Below are 8,396 nucleotides of genomic sequence, written 5' to 3' on the forward strand. Positions count from 1 at the left end.
TGCTTTTAAATGGGGTTTTTTTTTTGCAAGGTAATAGTAGGTTATAAAAATGTAAATTAAAGGAGTGATAAAGAACTTAAAATAAAAAAATTTTTTTAATTAAAAGATGATAATAGTAAAATATATCTAGGAATTTCTCTGGAGCTGTTGAGGGCAATGTGGGGTCAGTTCAGTTTTAGATAGTTCCTTGTTCCAGTTTATACTTCTTCTGAAGGTCTATAGGCTCCTTCCAATGTAGTCAATGCTAACTACAGGGTTTTAATCTGTTGTACCTGTCACTTCCAAAGCAGTTCCCTATTCTTGGTTTATTTTGGCTTCTTCTGTTTGCAAGTCTCTTCAGTGTCTAATTTCCACCCTGACACAAGGGGGCGAAGGTGGTTGCTTATTTAGGCTCACTTGTTCAGTTGTGTTGTGGGAGGGAAGAACACTGTGAACAAATATCACTGGTGTGTGTAGGGAGTGCTCACAGTGTCTGGGCCACATTGGGTTTGCCCCCACTCATGGTGTGTGTTCTTTCCTGGTCTACACTGCTCAAGCTCCAGGTTGCTCTGCAGGGGAACTGTCCAAAGTGGGCCCTGGGTTGCGTGCACTTCCCAGGTCTAAGCTGCTCAGGTTCAGGTTCTCAGGCACTCCACAAAGGTACAGACTTGGTTGGATGTGCGTTTTGTGCCCATCCCAGGTCAGAGCAGCTCAGGTGACCAGGTGTTGGGCAGGTGCACTGTCCCAGGTGGTCTGTGCATCTTAAATCACCTCCCTGGTCCCAGCCACTTGGTTTCCTGGGTGTGCAGCAAGAGCGCCATCTCAGGTGTGCTGTGTATCTCCTCTGGGTGGCTGATCTCTGGCTGCGACCCTCCTGGTAGATGTCAACCATCCAGGATCCCAGGAACACTTGGTTAGCAACTGGGAGCCTGCTCACAGTTCAGTGGAGGATGCCATCTCTGGGGCCAAGATTGCCCCTCACCATTCGGTTCTGGCTGTCTCCCGCCTGCCTCTCTGCCTCCAGCGTGGGGAGGATCAGTCTGCAGTTGGCTAGCTCTCCTCTGGTATTCACTCAATCCTTTGTTCTGGCTAGCTGTCCTCTGGTACTCGCTCAATCCTTTGTTCTGTGAGCAGGCCAAGCTATGCCTTAGGTTAGAGCTTTTCATGGGAAAGTTCTCTCTCTCTCTTTTTTTCTCTCTCTGGCTATCTTACAGTATGGGTTGCTTTCTCACATTAGCTCCCTCAGATTGTATTCAGGGCATTCAGGCCCGGTCCTTACCCTAAGAATGCAACCCGTGCCTCCCTGTTCAGCCCCCACTGCTAGCGGGAGCAAGCATCCAGGCTACTTCTCCACTGGGAGTTGCAGTTAGGTGCATAATCTGTGGGTTTCCCCCCCACCTCCTGGTTATGCTGCCCTCTGAAATTCCAAAACTCCCCACAGACCCGCTGGCGCGAGGGTTTCCTGGTGTTTGGAAACTTCTCCTCCTTCACAACTCCCTCCCTGGGATGGGTCTCCATCCCTAACTCTTTTGTCTCTCTTTTTGTCTTTTATATTTTGTCCTACCTCCTTTCGATGAGAATGGGTTGCCTTTCTGGGTGCCTGGTGTCCTCCACCAGCATTCAGAAGTTGTTTTGTGGAATTTGTTCAGCATTCAAATGATCTTTTGATGAATTTGTGGGGGAGAAAGTGATCTCCCCATCCTATTCCTCTGCCATCTTAGGACCGCCCCAAAATCTGTACTTTGAGGGAAATTCTCAACATCAATCTCCAGTGAAGAGACTGACAATGTGATATGACAAAACCAACTCTACACAATGTAATCAGTCCCATATGAGTCTTATTTATTCATCTTTTATCTCAAAATCAGTGCCTGTCTCTCACAACACTGTTATAACCTTTGAAATAAATAGATTCATGTCCCCACTCTTTGAAAGCTGTCATGTACTCTGTGAAGCTCACCTCACAAAGGACAGGAGACAGATCCTTTTACAAAGGTTGGGTGTGCGGAACAAGTCAAACAGTAGTTTTGGTCTGGGCTATCTCTAGTTACTCCTGCATGGTCACTGTCAAACCCTTTAACAACAAGAAATATGTATCATTTGCCAACATAGTGCCAGGTATTGTGATGAGCGCTGGCACCCAACAGGACAAGAGAGATACATTACTTTTCTTTCTAGTATAACATATTATACATGCAAGAACAGGTGTGAGTATGATATGAAAGATGGTGTAGGGAATTAGGGAGACACAAGGAAATTATATAGCAACACTAATACTTTGAAAATGAAGCCAAAGCAGGGTACAGGGAATCCAGGAGAGCACATTTACTGGAGATTCACATCAGGAACTGAGCTAAATGAAGCAGTATTTTCACAATATGCAAAACTTCTTTTCTTTTTTTTTAATTTTATTTTATTTAACTTTACAATATTGTATTGGTTTTGCCATATATCAAAATGAATCTGCCACAGGTATACACGTGTTCCCCATCCTGAACCCTCCTCCCTCCTCCCTCCCCATACCATCCCTCTGGGTCGTCCCAGTGCACCAGCCCCAAGCATCCAGTATCGTGCATTGAACCTGGACTGGCGACTCGTTTCATATATGATATTATACATATTTCAATGCCATTCTCCCAAATCATCCCACCCTCTCCCTCTCCCACAGAGTCCAAAAGACAGTTCTATACATCAGTGTCTCTTTTGCTGTCTCATATACAGGGTTATTGTTACCATCTTTCTAAATTCCATATATATGTGTTAGTATACTGTATTGGTGTTTTTCTTTCTGGCTTACTTCACTCTGTATAATAGGCTCCAGTTTCATCCACCTCATTCTATGAGACAGCCATGACAGAGAAGAAACTGAGTTTATATTCTCAACTGAATGTCCCTGTTTTTAATAGCAAAGCAGTTTGTCTGTCTCAATAAGGAGAAAGCAGGTTGCCGTTTATCTTCCCTTCAACCCAATAACCACTTCCTTTTCCTGTTCACCCCCATATTCTGGGTTATTTAAGCATTCTTTACTCCATGTCTCTGTGCAAACTTTTATGTTCCTTTAAGCCATTGAGTGGTTTGTTGCTGATAATCAATAATTATCAGTACTGACCAAGCAGATTCTACTAATTACCTGATGAAAGAATTACACATAAGTGCAGTCAACTGTCTCTTGCTTATTTGTCACATGATTCTTGACAACAATTTTTTTTTTTTTTTGCCTTTTATCTATAATCCACAACTTCACTTGTTGGGTTAAAAAATACAAACTCATGTTCTATTATACAAATTCTAGGAAAATATGAATACTTAAAACATGTACTAAAACAAGGGAACACAGACTTTGGAGTCAAACTGCTCTTTATTTATTCACCAAGAAAATTTCCAAGAAACATCAAAGTTTAAACCTGAGAGTCACTCACAAGCATGATTTCCTCCCAAAGCTTGGCATGTGCTCTGGCAATTTGGGGCACATAGTGTATATTTATAGCACATATTCTAAAAAAAATAGAAAGAAGTCCTTAAATATTATAAGTTCAAACACCAACAAGTATTGTAAGTACTTCTGCTACTTCCAGGGTTCTTGGTAGCTGAATACAGGAATAAGTCACTGATTGTGTTGGTCAAAAAGTTAGTTCAGGATTTTCAGTAACATTTAACAGACAAAACAAACTTTTTGTCCAACACAATACACTGCCTCATTTTCTCATTAGTAAAGTACAGAAAGGGACTTCTTTGGCAGTCCAGTGGTTAAGATATCAACTCCCAAAGTAAGGGGAGGCAGATTCCATCCCTGGTCAGGGAGCTAAGATCCCAGACGCTTGGCAGCCAGAAAACCAAAACTAACACAGGAGCAATATTGTAACAAATTCAATAAAGACTTTTAAAAAATGGTCCACAGTGAAAAAAAAAAATAAATAAGAGTGGACAATAATTTTTAGATGATTAAAGGGGAAAACCTACAACCAAGAATACTCTACCCAGCAAGACTCTCACTCAGATTAGGCAGAGAAATAAAAATTGGCAGACAAGCAAAAACTAAGTGAATTCAGCACTGTCAAACTACCATACAAAAATTCTAAAGGAACTTCTCTAGGTAAGAGATGTTTTGAAGAGGCAACTAGATATAAGAAAATCACAAATGGAAAAGCTCACAAGTAAAGGCAAACATAAAGTAACTACAAGAAATCATCATACAAATATAATATCAAAACCAGCAATAATTATGAGAAGAGGAGAACACAATACAGGAAATGGATATGCATTTGAAATTAAGAAACCAGCCATTTAAAATAACCTTGTACATATATAGATTGCTATATAAAAACCTCATGGCAGTGGGACTTCCCTGATGGTCCAATGGTCCAGAAGAATCCACCTTGCAATGCAGAGGACATCAGTTCCATCCCTGGTCAAGGAAGATCCCAGATGCCATGGAGCAACAAAGCCCATGACCACAACTACTGAGGGCTTCCCTGGTGGCTCAACTGATAAAGAATCTGCCTACAATGCAAGGAATATGGGTTTGATCCCAGGGTTGGGAAGATCCTCTGGAGAAGGAAATGGCAACCCACTCCAGTATTCTGGCCTGGAGAATCCCATGGACTGTACAGTCCATGGGTCACAAAGAGTCACACACGACTGAGCGATGTTCACACACACAACTACTGAACTTGTGTTCCAGAGCCCATGAGCCACAACTACTGAGCCTACATGCTGAAACTACCGAAGCTCGGGCACATACAGCCTGTGCTCTACAACAAAAAAAGCCACCACAAGTAGAAGCCTGCATATAGCAATAAAGAGCAGCCCTCAGTCATCACAACTAATGAAAGCCAACATGCAGCAATGAAGATCCACCACAGCCAAAGAAATAAAATAAATACAAATTTAAAAAACCTCATGGGAATTGCAAACCAAAAGCAAAAAATAGATACATGGAAAAAAATAAAAAGCAACCAAACACAACATTAATCAAACCATAAGACAGATCAAAAGAAGAATAGAAGAAATACTGACAAAAATGATTCCAAAGCAATTAAGATAATGGCAATAGGAACATACATATCGATGATTATCTTAAATGTAAAGGGATAAAACTCTCCAGCCAAAAGATGTAGACTGGATAAATGGAAATAAAAGTAAGATATATATATATGTGTATATATATATATATATATATGTATATATATATGTATATATATATATATATATATATATATGTTTGTATAGTCTATAAGAGACCCATCTCAGACCTAGGGACACATACAGATTAAAAGTGAGGAGATGAAAAATGATATTCCATGAAAATGGAAATCAAGTAAAAGCTGGAATACTAATACTCATATCAGACATTATAGACATTAAAATAAAGACTATTACTAGAGACAAGGAAAAATAATTACTTGGTGGTCCAGTAGCTAAGATTGTGCTCCCAATGCAGGGGGCCTGGGTTTGATTCAGGAAACTAGATCCTGCATGCCACAACTGTTTGCATGCCACAACTGAGGACCCTGCATACTGCAAATAAGACCTGGCCACCAAATAAATAAATAAATAATAAATATTAAGAGACAAGGACGGATAGTACATAATGATTAAGGGATCATCCAAGAAGAATACAGAACAATTGTAAATATATATGCACCCAACATAGGAGCCCCTCAGCATATAGGCAGATGCTAACAGTCATAAGAAGAGAAATCAACAGTAACACAATAAAAATGGAAGATTTTAACACCCACTTACACCAATGGAGATAATCATACATACAGAAAATTAATAAAGAATTATATAGACCTTAAATGATACATTAGATCAAATAGACTTCAGTGATATTTATAAAGCACTCATCCAAAGGATAAAAGATGATGCTGTGAAAGTGCTGCACTCAATATGGCAGCAAATTTGGAAAACTCAGCAGTGGCCACAGGACTAGAAAAGGTCAGTTTTCATTCCAATCCCAAAGAAAGGCAATGCCAAAGAATGCTCAAACTACCACACAATTGCACTCATCTCACATGCTGGTAAAGTAATGCTCAAAATTCTCTAAGCCAGGCTTCAGCAGTATATGAACCGTGAACTTCCAGGTGTTCAAGCTGGTTTTAGAAAAGACAGAGGAGCCAGAGATCAAATTGCCAACATCCGCTGGATCATGGAAAAAGCAAGAGAGTTCCAGAAAAACATCTATTTCTGCTTTATTGACTATGCCAAAGCCTTTGACTGTGTGTATCACAATAAACTGGAAAATTCTTCAAGAGATGGGAATACCAGGCCACCTGACCTGCCTCTTGAGAAACCTATATGCAGGTCAGGAAGCAACAGTTAGAACTGGACATGGAACAACAGACTGGTTCCAAATAGGAAAAGGAGTACGTCAAGGCTGTATATTGCCACCCTGCTTATTTAACTTATATGCAGAGTACATCATGAGAAACACTGGGCTGGAAGAAGCACAAGCTGGAATCAAGATTGCTGGGAGAAATATCAATAACCTCAGATATGCAGATGACACCACCCTTATGGCAGAAAGTGAAGAGGAACTAAAAAGCCTCTTGATGAAAGTGAAAGAAGAGAGTGAAAAAGTTGGCTTAACGCTCAACATTCAGAAAACAAAGATAATGGTATCTGGTCCCATCACTTCATGGGAAATAGATGGGGAAACAGTGGAAACAGTGTCTGACTTTATTTTTCTGGGCTCCAAAAGCACTGCAGGTGGTGACTGCAGCCATGAAATTAAAAGACGCTTACTCCTTGAAAGGAAAGTTATGACCAACCTAGACAGCATATTAAAAAGCAGAGACATTACTTTGCCAACAAAAGACCATCTAGTCAAGGCTATGGTTTTTCCAGTGGTCATGTATGGATGTGAGAGTTGGACTATAAAGAAAGCTGAGCACAGAAGAATTGATGCTTTTGAACTGTGGTGTTGGAGAAGACTCTTGAGAGTCCCTTGGACTTCAAGGAGATCCAACAAGTCCATCCTAAAGGAGATCAGTCCTAGGTGTTCATTGGAGGGACAGATGTTGAAGCTGAAACTCCAATACTTTGGTCACCTGATACAAAGAGCTGACTCATTTGAAAAGACCCTGATGCTGGGAAAGATTGAGGGCAGGAGGAGAAGGGGACGACAGAGGATGAGATTGTTGGATGGCATCACCGACACAATGGACATGGGTTTGGGTACACTCCGGGAGTTGGTGATGGACAGGGAGGCCTGGTACTGTGGTTCATGGGGTGGCAAAGAGTCGGACACGACTGAGCGACTGAAATGAACTGAACTGAACATCCAAAGGAAACAGAACACACTTTCTTCCAATGACCACATGGAATATTCTCCAGGAATGATCAGTTTTGGCCACAAATCAAGCCTTGATAAATTTAACAAAATTGAAATCATATCAAGAATCTTTTCCAACTACAATGCTGTGAGATTAGAAAAAAACTGAAAAAAAAAAAAAAACATAAACACTAAAAGGTAAAACAAAATGTTATTAAGCAACCAGAGGATCAGTGAAAAAAAAAATCAAAAAGAAAATCAAAAAACACCTAGACAATTGACAATGAAAACATGACGATCCAAACGATGTGAAACATAGCAAATGCAGTTCTAAGAGGGAAGTTTATAGCAATGCACTCTAACCTCAAGAAACAGGAAAAATATCAAATAAACAACCTAAACTCACACCTAAACCAACTAGAGAAAGAAGAACAAACAAACCCCAACGTTAGTAGAAAGAAAGAAATCATAAAGATCACAAAAGAATTAAATGAAATAGAGACAAAGAAAATAAAAGCAAAGATCCATGAAACTAAAAGTTGGTTCTTTGAGAAAATAAACAAAATTGATAAATCTTTAGCAAGACTCCTCAAGAAAAAAAAAATGGGGGTGGGAGGGAGGACTCAAACCAATAAAATAGAAGTTACAAGGGACACCACAGAAATACAATGTATGGCAATGAAATGGACAAACTAGAAGAAACTGACAAATTCTTACAAAGGTACAGCTTTTCAAGACAAACCAAGGAGAAACAGAATATATGAACAGAACAATTACAAGTACTGAAATTGAAACTGTGATTAACAATCCCCCAACGAACAAAAGTCCAGGAGAGATAACTTCACAGATGAATTCTATCAAATATTTAGAGAAGAGTTAACACTTACCCTTTAGAAACTCTTCCAAAAAATTGTAGAGGAAGGAACTTACCTGGTGGTCTAGTGGTTAAGACTCTGTGCTTCCACTGCAGAGGGATCGGGTTTCACCTCTGGTCAGGGAACTAAGATCCCACATGCCACACAATGTAGACCAAAAAAAAAAAAGTAATAAAAAAATTATAGAGGAAGGAACACTCCTAAGCTCATACTACGATACCACCATCCCTCTGATACCAAAACCAGACAAACATCACACACACACA

This window comes from Bos indicus x Bos taurus, chromosome 29 (genome assembly GCF_003369695.1).
Source record: "Bos indicus x Bos taurus breed Angus x Brahman F1 hybrid chromosome 29, Bos_hybrid_MaternalHap_v2.0, whole genome shotgun sequence".
NCBI lineage: Eukaryota > Metazoa > Chordata > Mammalia > Artiodactyla > Bovidae > Bos > Bos indicus x Bos taurus.